The following is a 15,399-nucleotide window of genomic DNA, read 5'->3' as shown; positions in this document are numbered from 1 at the left end:
CAATGTTCACCAGACTTGACTTGGACTCAGTGGAGTTTTTGCTTACCTTATAAAACAAAATAATCATTATAAAGTATTTTATTTTCAAATGTAATGCATCCCTGTATCCTCCGGCCTGAACTCGCTTACTGGTTGAGCCAGAGATATCCTCAGCTGGTGTGAGAGTTTGGCTGGTCCTCCTCCTGTTGATCTGGCCTTCAGGATGTTCGACCAGCTTTATCTTTCCATTTTGCTTGACATCGTCACAGCGCTTTGGGCACCGGAGAGGCCTTCTTCCACTCACAGGCAAACAGACACTGACAGTCTTTGCCATCTCTCCCCTACGTTTGCATAACATCCGAATACCTTGCTTTTTTTCCCCACATATAATTATTTCTCTATAGCTTGTTCAGGAAGCCATTGATTTGTTCTTGCCGTATACAAAGAGGAAACCAATTAAAATCTGAATCGGTACCACCCATCTTTGCTGTCATAAGGGACAATCACACGCTATGCTGGCAAGTGTGGGAACTGAATTAAATAGTTTGGCCATTCTGACTGGTGAAATCAGTCACACCTCAGCCACCTGCTGAGCTACTTATTCACATCCAGTTTTCACCATTAGTTCCCCCGATAACACTCCATTTAGCTTGTACTGAAAAGAAGAATTAGCGGATGACCACATATTAAGTCACTTACAGTTCTGAGTTAAAATTAATCACTGAATTAAGACGTTGAAGTTTGGGGCTCAAGCAGTTAAGAGCCACAGAGCATCCCAGATGTATCGCTAGATACGGCATAAACCCATATAAGACTTCTAAATCCCAGAGGACAGGGAAATAAGTAATTTAACAAAGTAAAACGCTCACTGTCAGGGACCGGTTAGCCTTTTGCAAGCCCCCCGTGGTCCAGACCCTATCCAAGAAGCACAGAGGCTGAGTGGGGTACACTAGTCCACTGCAGGGTAATCACACATATACATTAAGAGCAATTTAGTGTCGCCAAGCTACCTGAAATACTTGTCTTTAAACAGGGAGAGGGTAACAGAGCACCTGAGGAAACCCATATGAATACAGAAAGAACATGCATACTCCACAAAAACTGAATAGGAAATCAAACCGATGTGTAATCGTACAGGGCAGGCACTGTGAGACACTCACGTTACCCACTGCTCCACTGTGCCACACACAAAGCAAAGGAGCTCACTGAACATAATATCTTAAGAAACTGCATGCAAAATACATGTTACCTGGTTATGTACTGTATGCCTTGTAAAATTATTAATATACTCTGAAATACTAGAGAAATCCCAGCAGCACTGCATGTGTAACGACTCAGGGCTGTTTGATATACCCTGTATGCGTTCAGTACGCCAATCAACCGCTGTTTGCTGCAACATCATTTGCACAGCTACTAAAAAAGACTTAAATCAATATTGTAATCGTGTACTTACTACACTAGTTAGGCCTGGTAGTGGGGAAAAAGAACTGCCTAAGTCAAAAACCACAAAAAATCAGACGGAAACAGAACAATAACGTATTGCAGAGCATTTCTATGATTTGTTCATCTGCTGTCTATCACTTCATGAGAACACATTTGACTTCTGAAATCCTCAAGCCACAAATGAGACGACTGCACAACTAATTAAGAATTAAAAAAAAAAATTAAAAAGTAAATAATCTGCTGTAATATTCTACAGCGGATTATTTACTTTTTAATTTCTCAAGTCTATATTTTATTCTCGATGAATTTTTAGCCCGTTTTTATTTTTTGAAGAAGGGCGAACAAATGCAAGCTTTGCATGCCCGCAAAGAATGGGTGCTGAAAGGTGAACGAAAGCTTCGACTTCCCACTCGTCTCCAACAGCGTCCTCGGAGACACGTGGAGTTACCATGGCCTTGGAAGCGATCAGCGGGGTTACTTGACCGTGTGCGCAGGCGTGGCTTGTATGCGGGAAGACAGCCGGAGCGCACGCGTCCCCGCGCCCCGGCTGCGCTAACCTAGTCTTAGCCTTAGCCTGATTGGTTTAGCGTGGCATCAGGGAGCCTGGATGACAAATGTGGACATGTGCGACGCAGTGGGGCCCCGTCGGCCCACACTGCGCTAACGACTCTCCCTATTAAACCCCCACAAGGAGGCCTGGCGACCGCCATGGAGGACTGAAGCGAGATGGCCACAGACGGTCACGGACACAAGTGAACTTGTGTGAGTTCTCTGCTGCCATCCCATGTTTCCTCGGCGTTCTTGACCTACAATAAGAAATCTAATTATCCACTAAAGTAACCTTTACATTTACAAGGAAAAAAAATAGTATTTACATGACAAAGCTTTGTCATAACAAAAAGTTTCCAACTCTCTCCCTAAAGTATTACAAATCTGGCTCGGATCTAACCAGGGTGTTTCATGGGCTGATAGTTCAGATCTAGAAAGTGCAGTGTCTTTGACAACCACTACAATTAAAGATGCTAATCAGGAAATGCTTTTTTTTCACTAGACCACAATCTGCCCTTATAGACTCTGCACTTCAACCACTTCATGAATTATCAGACTGAAAAGCAGAATTTGCTACAAATTTTATTTTTCATCTGCAGTTGTTCATTCAGTTATTTACTTGTGATTTAAAGATTTGTAAAAGTTGTTTGTCAGTGCTACCTTTGCAGCTATAGCTCTCTGAATATTCCTGGAAATTATCTTTGCAGGTTTAAATCCTAGGAGGGACACAATTGTATCTTTGAGCTAAGCACTACATTTAAATTTATTTAGCAGACACTTTTGTCCAAAGCAACTTCCAATGAACTCTGTGTAGTGTTAATCAGCCCACACACCTTATTCACAAAGGTGACTTACACTGCAGATACACTACTTACAATGGGTCACTCATTCATACAAAAGTGGAACACACTCTAACTGTAACTCACATACTATGGGTGAACATGAACAGCATGTTTTTGGACTGTGGGAGGAAACCAGAGCACCCGGAGGAAACCCACACAGACACGGGGAGAACATGCAAACTCCACACAGACTGAGCGTGGACCGAACCCACGTCCTCTCGCACCACCCAGGCCCTGTGAGACAGCAGCGCTACTAAGCACTACGCAAAAATTGGTCCCGTTGACATCCAACTGTGCATACGGATGAAGTGCACATCTGTGAGCTTTACGAGTCATTCTTGATAAAAATTACTACTTCTAAATAAATATCTCCTTACACAAAATAGTTTTTACTTTATTGGGAAACACTAGTTAAATGTTAAGGGGATGAAATCATTTTCACTCTATGGTAATTGTAGACCAAAATAGTCGGCTGTAATCCTGCCACTTAACCATTGCAATATTAAATCTGGCAGCCGGTGACGAATGACAAAGCACATCCGAATTATGACAATGAAGAGCCCTAAAATTGTTGTTTAATGACCCTGCTCCTTCGAGCACTCAGAAACTGCAGCAGCATCTCATAAATATGTCAAAAATATGTCAAATATGATTTGAGCCCTAACCTGTGACAGAATGAAAAGCATAGTCTCACTGCCATGCGGTGAGTACACACTTGTCTTCTCTATTCATTTAAGACCTTTGTTAGCAGCATTTGTCCTAAAATTTTTGTAAGTGCACTAACCTACCATCTCACCTGCACCGTGGAGCAATCTTAAACTGTCCAAGACTGTCTATGAGGTGCCATGAAATTTGGTTTGTTTCAGGGTTTGTAAGTACTGGAGTTTCTGGAAATTCACAATGAATCAGTGGCAAATGAAACAGCTTTTGTTGTATTTTTCCCTACCGCTGCAGGAGACAAACAGATTAGCATTAACAAAGTTCAAGTTTGACTCAAGTCTAATATGGCTTGGAGTGCCAAAAACAGAAGTGTCAGTTTCCCAGTGGAAACTGACACAGTGACTGTTCCTCGCTGACCTTTCGGCTGTGGAATCAGTCTTGCTAGCTTTCAAAAATGTTCATTGTGGAAACCAGGGTAGGCTAAGGCTTCTGTTAACCCTTCACCTTTGATGTCTCATGGCCTTGCAATTACTGTAATGAAGACCGCTGAGACCACTGCTATGGATGAGAGTTAGAGTTTCACAGGAGCAGCCTTCCCCAGAGTTAGGAGGATGTCTGGAGGGCATTCAGATGAATGTTGACAGATGTTCATGAGAGTGAAGGAGGTCTCTTTCAACAGACACACAGCAGCAGATTTGCGCTTCAAAAAGACAAGATCCATCTTCGGGACCCATAGTCTGATCGGTAAAATGAAAATGACCGATTGTCCAGCTGAAGTGGAACAAATGATGGCACAGTCTGAGAGCTCCATTACTCTACATGAGTTCAGTATCGTGACCATATTCGAAAGGGGTTGTGCTTCAGTAGACCTAGCTCAGGTACAAATAATCAATTCTTTCATGAAAGATTTACCACATGATACCAGTTTAAAGAGCCTTGTTTTTCCTGTGGTGATTACACCTAAACCAAAATTTGACCTTGAAGAAACCAGGTGAAACCAAACCAGATGAATGCTGTGCGGGAAAGGCCACGCCAAAACACCATCACTGTTGTGCAACACATTTTACTGTATTCACTATCTAAAACAAGAAAACACTTAAGAAAAGCTGCCAATTCATCCGTGCGGGGAGATAAAAGGACAGGGCAGCAACCTTACGTTTGCCGTCTACTGTGAGTAAACACTCAAGAAGAGCTGTTGAGTTACATACACAGTGGCAGCTAAAGGCACATTTTATAAGCACAGCATCGCATCATCGACATCGATAGCTGTTGTAACCAAAAGCTGCTGCCATGGGAAACACAAGATGAAGCAGGGGGCATATGCTGTTAAGGTTTTAAATACCTGACTGCTTCAAGATTGAGAAGCCATTGGTTTTTGAGTAAACTGTGGACAACCTTGGAGAAGGTCGATCTCCTAAATTTCCTAATATTTGTCATACATTACCAGCTGGGCGCATGAGGTGTGCAACAACTCAGCTATAAAGGAATGGCTTTCTCTTAAATAACAAGTCCATCTCCACAATGTAGTACCAATTATTAAAGCACAAAACATAAAAAAGCACAGTGATGTACAGTTATGATCGCTGTTCAGGTTATGTGCACCATTATGTGCTGATTGTCACCACATAAATACAACGTAGACACCTGCTGCAATGGCCTTTAACTGCCTCGGAACAGTTATCTGAGCACATCATACTTGCAGGACCATCCAAGCAAAGATCAGTTTTTTTCTAGTCTAGAGGGTGGGCTCTGCAGGAAGACTGAAGTCAACACAGGTCAAACAAGACCATGCTGTGAGGGAGCAACGTTGCTGTTCAAACAAAGAGGTGGGTTTGAAGGCAATGTGTGCCTAATAATAATAATAACACAATTATTATTATTATTATTATTATTATTATTATTATTATTATTCATAAAAATTGTGAAATATTGTATGAAAATATTACACAAAAACTAAACAAAATTGTGTAATAATAATAAGAATTATTTTGTTGTTGTTATTATTATTATTATTATTATTATTATTATAAGTTTTTCTGATTTTTGGATAGAATTAGCACAACACTGTTTTAAACTATGAAATAATCTACCAACCTTCAAAAATATGTACGTATAATAAATAAAAAGCAATATATTAAGTGACACGTGACCAAGATTTAGAAAGAACCAACAGACTCACTGAAGACAGCATGATTGTTTCAATTAGTGATACTAGGGAAAAGCTGTGTGACCTCCACAGTATTTTCATTCCATCCGCCTACAGCGAGTTTCATATCATTAAGTTATGAATCTAGCGAACAGAAAAACTGTAGCACTTACTATTATGCAGTGCTTCATTATATGTTGTGGAACTTCTCACAGATATACTAGGTCCTGTGAGCGCTATGTAAAAAAATATCTTTTAAGCACGAACCACATGAAGCAGTTCACCATTTGGCAGTCTTACCTAAAGAAACATCAGAGCTCGAATCACAAGGCATGTAGCCATGAGATTTTGAACTCTGAAAGGTCAGCACTCACTGCCAGAGATGAGATGGATCTGGTGTTGTTGAATCAGAATACTTAGGAGACCTGAAATTTCACTGAAGGAAAACATGTTCCTCCCACTCTGATTCTTACACACAGACACACGCTCACAAACAGGCGCACACACAGCATTACTCCCCCACTACACCCACACAAGCGCACACACAGGCACACGCATACACACACAGCGATGCTGTGATTTGGCAGAAGTCCCAAGCAGCTCCACTGTTCTGAGGAATGTACAGGAGGGGGGGAAAAAAAAAAAAAAAAAAAAAAAAAAACAGCAAGAGATGCAACAGCTCCTGCGCATCTCCATGGCAACAGGAAGGAGCGCAGGGCGATCCATGGTGCATGCTGTCAGAGAACCGAGGAATTCAAACCTCGTTCGGAACCCCGGAGAAACAGGCCCAGAAGGAAATCCAAAATCATAGTGGCCTTCCTTGCCCCCTCTGCAAGCACATTTTAGGCACATTTTAAGAAAGGGCCATCATGATGCTCACCATACTCCACAACCCTTTCCTCCAGCAAGGAGCTCCGGTCCACTGAATGATATTGCCACCCAGAAAATACGGGATTGCGAACATCCCTGTCAAAACTGATAGAATCCACATCGTACTGACATAACACAGCAGCAACTTTATGTACTGTAAAAGTGTGACAAATATCTGTATGGGTACGGCCCATGTTATGGAAATACGTACAGTAGGTGACATTATTAATCTGTGGTTAGCGTAGAGAAGCCTACAGGTCAAATTCAGGTTCGGAAACAGATGACGCAATTTTGAGCTTTACCATAATTCACATCGTGGAAGTTTACTGCTAAGTACACGGAAGAGCACTGCCTAAGGTTCCAATTCCTTAAGCTGGTACCGTACTTGGACTGAGATTACTGCAAGGACCCTCATGTCACATGTGTTACAGCAGTTGGAGTTGCCAACTGTGCAGCCATGTAGCCAGTTGGATCTGTGCAGAAGTGTTCTGAGGGAAGAGCAAACCCAGGGCTTTAACATCAGGGCACTACACAGGTCGGCTGGCAAGACTGAAAAACGAAGCGGGAATATTTTATGCCACCCATCATACAAGAAGCAAGCCGAGTAGAAAGTTCTGTCACCTCGGTGGGATGGCAGCCGTTAACATGCTACACGGAGGGCATCCTTCGCCAGGGAAACTCAGTGTGAGTGAATCTATGCGGGATTGAGTGAGCAAGTCGCATGAGAATGTATGGAAGAGGACATTGTTATGTTATAGGTAGCTGGCATGCACCCACTTCACAAAGTACACAATACGCTTCCGAAAGGTCACGTGACAGCAAGACCACCCTGACAATGAATATCATGGATTTTCTGCTGCAACTGGATGGAATGTATGAGCATGCGTTCAAGTCCGTATGTAGATTAATGGTCAGTGTCAAAGTGCAAGCAAGGCCTGGGGGATTTAAATGACGCTGTGGGTAACAGCTAAGGACTGGTGCCAGAGAGCTGCCACTCCTATATCAGGATGCCACGTAATGAGCCAGAACAGATCAGAACCACACTGGAATCACTGGTGCCCTCTCCTTCTCTCTCTCTCTCTCTCTCTCTCTCTGCATATACAACACTGAAGACCACACCAGCTTGCAGCAAGCATATCCAGACTCGGAGCCACGGAAGCCCCCCACACCACCCCTGCATCATTCACATTGATCCAGGAGAGTAAGGTACGCAAATGGTGAATAACAAGATACACACATATAGCACCAGCCCAAAACGTCTTTCGCTGCAGTGTATGTTACTCACACCAAACTGCAGCAGCTTTGTGCTTCTGCCATCGCAGATGGTGGCAAAGGGGCGCAGGGAGGCTGAATGGTGCCGGTGGTAGTGGTGGTGGCGACGGCAGCGGGGGGTGGTCCTACATTAGTTAGGGCCATAAATCTTCATCGTGACGATGAAAAGACGGTGGGAGGACGCATCACACATGTGACTGGAAAGCTTTTTATTGGCAAGCTCCACATGTGTGCGTGCGGCTGCTGTGCGCTCCATCATGGGGATGGACCGCTCACCCTCTGTCTCTCACTCACACAGTGTCTTCAGTCTCACAGCAGCGGTGCGGGAACAGGTTCAGAGTCAAGGGGATGGCATTTCCTTTCCAGAAAAACACATCCATGTGGATCTGCGTGTCCGTATAGAGCGCACTTATGTATCAGCCACCCAACCAGAAAATCTCATTTTGCTACTTTGATCACGAGCCCTTGAATGGAATTATTGCCAGGCGACATTCACCATCTGGTTGTTTCACTTATTTTATTTGAGAAATCTAACTCGAGGCTGGTAAGGCAGGTGGACTGGGCTTCCTGCATGGACTGACAGGTGCATGCACAGATATAGGCAAAATTACCCTAGTAACAGTCCTACAATCGTACAAACCCTTTGCAGTTTTGCGCGAAACAGATTCCGATATTACAAAAAGTGGAAAAATTATTTATTCTCCAGCGCAGACCCCTGTCTCAATATCATTTTACTGCCTTCCGTGGATTCACCCATTAATCGAGACCCCAGTAAAGTATACGCTGGGCATGAAATGTGTCTGCCTGATTCATCATTCAGTTTGAGTTTCACAAGAGGATGGCAGTTTCATATTAGGGAAAAAAATGTAAAATTGGAAAGCCAATGGGGTATTTATTACCCCTTGGCAGATGAAGGACAGTAGCTCATGACATCTCCGAGTAAAGGTAAGATGTGGTAAATCACCATGTTCTTACCTTCCAGAGTGCCAATCTGCTGGAGACATTCTTCTTCACTCGATGACAGAGGAGCACAAAATCATCGTGAGGTTCTGAATCTGAAACTGACTGGACAAGATGATCTTTCCCTGTGCTCCCTTCCTTCCCCCTGACACTGCCTCCCTGGTTTTATCCAAGCCCTGTGAAGAGACGGAACAACAGGATGTGCTGGTCCTCTCACCGGGACGGCTCCTCGGCTCCTCCGTGCTGAATCCCACACTGCAGCAGCGAGGAGGACGAGGGCTGGCGATGCCTCTTTCTCTCCCCTGGCACCATGCAAAACACGGACCTGGAATTCGCTCCACGTGGACACGGATTCTTTCCCTCTCTGTATTTCTCTCGCTCTCACTCTCTCCTCGCTTCCCTCTCAGCCTTCCCTGAAAGACAATGCATCTTTGCTACATGGCTCGCACATTAAAGCATGCTCCTGTGTCTGTCTTAAATTCTTACGCCGATGTTCTTCTTTTCCCACCTTCTTTTGCTGTATCGCTGCGCGCCTGCTAAATTCGAAAGGACGAAATCAATCCTTCCGAACCTGTAACCACTTCTTCTGATGACATCACGGCTTCGACCGGCCCAACATGGGCAGTTTCCTTATGTTGCGCAAGCATCACCCTTGCTGACGACAGACGTTCATCGCATGTCAGATGGGGGCTGGTGACTGATCAGTCTGATAGCCTTCCATCCCTGCACCTGTCGATGGTTATCACTACAAAAACACACAGGTGTCGTGATTTTACAGTTAATGTCAAGCAGAAATTCAGAAACATTTAAAAGCACCCCCGCCCTCACCCCTCTCTTACGGTCACACTCATACACACAGCGATTAGTGAAGTGGTACCTTCTCGGTGAGGCCTACCGACTAACAGAGGAATTGGTCTGCTTGCAGGTGTTTCTGTACTGAGTGGGTGTTTATTTCACTTGTTTATGTGTGTTTGGTGGATATGTGATAGGGCAAGTAACATCTCTCACGAAAGCCAAGAGAGCTGCCAATACAGCGGAGGACTTCTTATAATTCCAGCTACCATGCAAGATGACATTCTGACACTATACTCATGCTGTCAACCAAAACAGCGGCACTCCCTTTTGACTGAAATCGATTTTACAGCAGCTCGCACTGTTCCATTTTTCTTAATCATCTTTAATCCCTGCAAACATAATAGCACTAAAAAGAAAAGACATTAAAGAAGCCATCTATAGTACTGAGCTGCTTTCACTAAATATTATTCTACTTAGCAGCAAGGTGGGCGTTATACTTATTAATGACAATAATTCAGTAAAACAAACAGTAGACTAATGTTGGAAATGAAATGTGCATGGGAGGGGGATTATAAATGCAAAATCTGTTTTACAAAGTGCATTTGGAATTCGCATGCCCTTCAGATCCAGGTTGTTTCTTTCTTTAGTATTCTTGATTGTTCTACCAATTTGATTGGCAACAAGCAGTTATACTTCTCTTTGTTTAAATCTAGAGCTCTTTTCTGGTATTTTAAAATCCATCCATCCATCCATGTATCCATTATCAATAACCACTCATCCAGTGCTGGGTTTGCAATGGTCTGGACACCATGCCAGAAGGGTAGAACATGAGATAGGATACACACAACATTTGACATTAGTCCATGGCAAGGCAGACACACACTCATTCACTTACAAGCACACACACCAAGGGCAACCAGATCATCAATTCACCTCAAACACAGGTATATGGACTGTGGTAAGAAACTCACAGGTTGAAAAGATAAATTCACATTTATTCCTCTAGCTGATGCTTTTCTCCAAAGCAACTTACAATGTTAAGGTTACACTTATTCACCCGTTCACTGATTTTACTACAGCAATTTCAGGGTAAGTACCTTTCTCAGGGGTACTACAACCGGAGGCGGGATTGATCCTGCAACCTTTGGATCCAAGGGCAGTAACTCGAGGCACTACGCTACCAGCTGCCCCCACCTAAACATAAACTATAAAGAAATAATAAATAAATAAACAGCAGAAAGCAAATTTAAAAACCAGGTGTTTGTTTATGATCACAATTTTCATTAAAACTTTGGAATTAATACAATTAATTGTAATTTAGAATGCAAACCTGAGGCCATCTGTGAGAGTTCCAAAGAGATGCTCACCAACTCAGTACTGGCCCTTAGCTCTTCTACTCAGACAACACCATGGCACCACATGCCCTACATTGCTGTTGTTTTGCACAGCTACTTCTATGAGATCAAGCATAGCAGCAGCTCAGTTCCAGCGTGCACAGCACATGATTAGCATCGCTCCGCCAAGCCGTTCGCCATGCACGCGACAGAGCTGCTGCTCAATTTACAGCCTCAGCGTGAGGTTACAGCATCCTGCTTAAGCTGCACAAAGCACAGACTGTCCAACAATGTGTCACTAATAAGTTAAGATATTCACTGGTAATTTTTTTTTTTTTTATACAGGGGGTTGCAGGGATAAGTGCCAAGCTGTCACCACCTAAGCAAATGGCTTAGAAAGAGGAACAGCAATGCTGGGAGATTACAGAGGAAATTCTCAATCATTTCTTATGCACCTGAATGTCCAGTCACTTACATCCTAAATCGGTAAATACACTCTTCATCATCTATCTTCAGTGCAGTAGAATCTTTCATTAAACTTCAGTTTTAGGGAATAAATGACGAGCAATGGCCCAAGATAAGCATCATTTCAATAGTGACTTGGGCTAATACAAAATTCCTACATCATAAGTACTAAACAAAGTATATTGAAACAAATATTATATTCGAAAGTGTACGCAACTTTCTGCCCCTTTTCTATAGATTTTAAAGTTTAGCACAGACATCTAATAACTCTGTTGACTTAATCTGACAGAGGACCATATTTTATCCATCACCCTATAACCACTAAATGCCTGTACAGTGCAGGGTCAAAGTGGTCCAGAGTATGATCCAGAAACATTGGGCATGAGGCAGGCTACACCTTGGATGGGGTGCCAGTCCGTCAGAGAGCAATTACACGCACTCATTTCTCTTTCTTTCTCTTTCTCACACGCACACACGCACAGTAGGGCAAGTGAAACCCTCCAGTCCATCTGAAATCAGTGTCTTTCAACTGTGGGAAGGTTCTGGAGCACCAGCAGGAAACCCTCAGGAATACAGGGAGAACATGCAGACTCTGGATAGGAGACCTTTTATGTACTAATAAAACATACGTACCACTACATCTTTATTCTGGCTAAGGTATGCTACAAGAGACTTTGACTTCATACTGAAATGGTTTTGGAAATGAGTGGAAGACAGCATTTTCATTAATTAACTGTTCTAGGATCCACATGTAAGGGGCGGCACACCAAATAAAAGTGAACTTACCAATGCAAATGTAACTGGAATACAGTGTAATTAGATGTCTACTTAAATCACACTGTCCATACTTCACACTGAAAGATCTGTCACCTTCATTGTTTGAGCAAAAATAATTCCTGTGAAGACAGGTGCTTATGAATATTCATTAGCCATTACACTTCTACATGTTTAGTTTGGATGGAAATTACTATCATTATGACTAAATCTTTGCACCAACCAATTGATCTGGGTCAAAGTGAGTGTCAAACCTGCCTACTAAATGCCATTTCAGAGTTTCGGCTCTTCACCTGCATGAATTTGAAGGAAGTATTGGTCAGTGCTCTACTGTTTAAAATAAAAATATATTGGTAAAAATTAAAAAGAAATGTTCATTATGCACCGGGGGTGCGGTGGCGCAGTGGGTTGGACCGCAGTCCTGTTCTCCGGTGGGTCTGGGGTTCAAGTCCCGCTTGGGGTGCCTTGTGGCGGACTGGCGTCCCGTCCTGGGTGTGTCCCCTTCCCTCTCCGGCCTTACGCCCTGTGTTGCCGGGTAGGCTCCGGTTCCCCGTGACCCCGTAAGGGACAAGCGGTTCTGAAAATGTGTGTGTGTGTGTGTGTGTGTGTGTGTGTGTGTGTGTGTGTGTGTGTGTGTGTGTGTTCATTATGCTGCTATTGTTTATACACGTTTTGTCTGCAAACAGCAATAGTATTCAGCAGCAACTGCTAATATGATTAGTCACTACCACACGCACAAACATGATTTACATGGCAGAAACCTCCACTTGAGATGGTTTACAATTTTCAAAGAGCTTACACTCGACATCTTGCCCAATTATAAGAAACGCAGAATTCTACTGGAGCAATGCGGGGGTTTTATGCATGAGGGTCACTCAGGATTTGAACTCTCAACTTACATTTTCAATACCCTTAACCCAATGCCTTGTGAATATCCTGTCTCACAAAGACATTTCTAAGGGAATGTGCACTTTAGTCAGGATGCAGGTCTTTTTTTCATACAGCTGGAAGAGTGCAGACACCCAAAGCACACACACACACACACTGTCTGAAACTAGTTGTCCCAAGCAGGGTCATGGCAAACTGGAACCTAACCCAGTGGTGCAGGGTACACACCCAGGACAGGACAGCAGTCCATTGCAAGGCACGCCAAGCAGGACTCAAACCCCAGACCCACTATAGAGCAGGCCCCAGCCAAACCCGCTGCGCCACTGCACCCCACCGCGCCCAAAGCACAGTATTATACTAATCATTCTAAAGATGGCCATGAAGCTCCTACTTAAGTCAAATTTGATTCAGTAACTACTTCTGAAAAGAAGTTGAGCCACTTGAGTCGTGGCCCACTCAGCTCCCAGGCTGAGTCAGTATGGAACAGACGGATGTGTAACGAGCGCCGGTCAAAACGGCAACTCCTTCATCCGTTCAGTGGGCCTGAGTCAGAACAGCATTGTGGGTCAGTTACTGGAAATGACGTTCAGGTTGACAGCTCAGGCAGGTGGTGATTCAGGACACATCAGGATTTTGGGCGGAACACATATGGGATACATCTGCCAAATTCAAAACGTGCACGTATTTGATCTGCTGGTTCATTCCTGCACGAAAGAATGTCAAGGGATAAAAAGCATGGCTGCCACCTACTGCTGAAATGGGGTTTTAATGCCATCTGTTCAGTGGCATTTAAATGATTCAGATCGCATAAAAGGAGAGGGAAAAACAATAGTGGACAGACTGTAATGATCACAGCAGGGTGGTTAATGACACAGAGATGTAGCTTAGGGGTTTCTGGTTCAAATTCCAGGAAGCTTCAAACTGATGTGCCCTTAATCCTAGCCCTTCCTTGAAATCCTTCGATAAAATGATCAGCAACATGAATGAGTGCACGGAAAACACCTTTAAATGAAGAAGAATCCTGAGGCACTATCCATACGCACTAAGCCACCAAACTATTAACAAGAACTGTAGCAAATAATTTCCAAGTAAGCAAAGTACTACATATTGACATTTATTTTTCTAATGCTTTTCTTCAATGCAACTTACAATTCATGCACCCTTTCATACAGCTGGGCAATTTTTAGTGGAACAATTTAGGGTAAGCATCTTGCTCAAGAGTACTACAGCCTGAGGGAGGGATTGACCATGTGACCTTTGCAGCCAAAGACAGTAGTTCTAACCACTATACTACCAGATGTCCCCTATACAGTAAAATCAGAATTAGTTCTGCTATGAAGAACATTAAGACCATTAATCCCCACATACAGCATAATGCATGAGTCCTTAAAGTAGAGCAGCAAGTCGGGGCCAGGCATAGAACAAGACCTTAAACAGGGCAACACCGATGGCACGGTGACTGGACAAGCAACGGTTAATGCCGGCACTCAGACTGGACAAGTTATAACTTTGGAACTGTGACTGGCCAAGTTTTGGTAATCGCTCTCACCGCCATTGTACAAGTTATGGTTTCTGATTGCACTGTGACTAGCCAAACTGCGGCTAACTTAGCATAGTGACAGGACAGTTTATGGTTAACGCTGGCATGGAAAATGGCTCCCGCAGAGCAGGACGGCTCTGGCGTTACACACACTACACCTCCGCCATCTCACAGGGGCGTGTGACGGCACACGCTAAGCCCATCTGAAGTGCTGCTAACTCACACTGAAGCATTTCACACCTCCAGCAAACGATATGACGAGCCGCTTTTCCAAACTGCTAATTTCACTAGCCGTTTTTAGAAGCAGAAAACGCCACCTCAACCGCGTTCTCACTGACATAATTCTTTTATTAGGTATATAGAAATATAGGTTAATAAAAGAATAGCCACCTTTGGGAAAAAAAAAAAAGATCTAGACTCATCCATTCATTAGCATAGGTCATTGAGGCAGTCGCAGGCAAAGTGATCCAGTGGCTTTTTGAGGGCACAAATGATATAAGGCCAATCTAGAATCACCAATTCACCCCAAAAGCAGCCAACGAATACATGCAGAACAGCAGGTAGGGTGTACAGCAGCGTGCGGCAAGCGGCATAGCGCAATCCGAAAGTTGTGGGCTTGGATCCCAGTCTTGCCGTCATACCCTAGATGAAGGCATTTACCTGGAATTAATACAGCGAAGATCTGCTGCTGTGCAAATAGATAAGTTACTGAAAAGTTAATCTGAAATTGTAAGGTATCTTGAATAAAGGTGTCAGACAAGCATTAATAATAGTAGTGTTACACAGATGTTCTGCACATACAAGGGTGATATGAGACTCAAACTGCAACCCTGGCACTATCATTCTTGTAACTAAATCTGCTTATATAAAACAACAAACATT

At 43.4% G+C, this 15,399-nt stretch overlaps 1 protein-coding gene across 2 annotated transcripts in view; it reads right to left on the bottom strand.

Annotated features, from left to right (window-relative positions):
* Positions 1 to 9,373, bottom strand: part of LOC108929380 (disks large-associated protein 2-like) — a 116,782-nt gene extending 107,409 nt beyond the window's left edge. For both annotated transcript variants that reach the window (XM_018743869.2, XM_018743870.2), the window contains exon 1: positions 8,737 to 9,373. The gene's annotated coding sequence lies outside the window, so the exon portion shown is untranslated. The remainder of the gene's footprint in view (positions 1 to 8,736) is intronic.
* Between the last annotated feature and the right edge of the window lie 6,026 nt (positions 9,374 to 15,399).

The sequence above is a fragment of the Scleropages formosus genome, chromosome 1 (genome assembly GCF_900964775.1).
Source record: "Scleropages formosus chromosome 1, fSclFor1.1, whole genome shotgun sequence".
Lineage (NCBI taxonomy): Eukaryota > Metazoa > Chordata > Actinopteri > Osteoglossiformes > Osteoglossidae > Scleropages > Scleropages formosus.
This window is presented reverse-complemented; position numbering and strand designations above follow the sequence as displayed.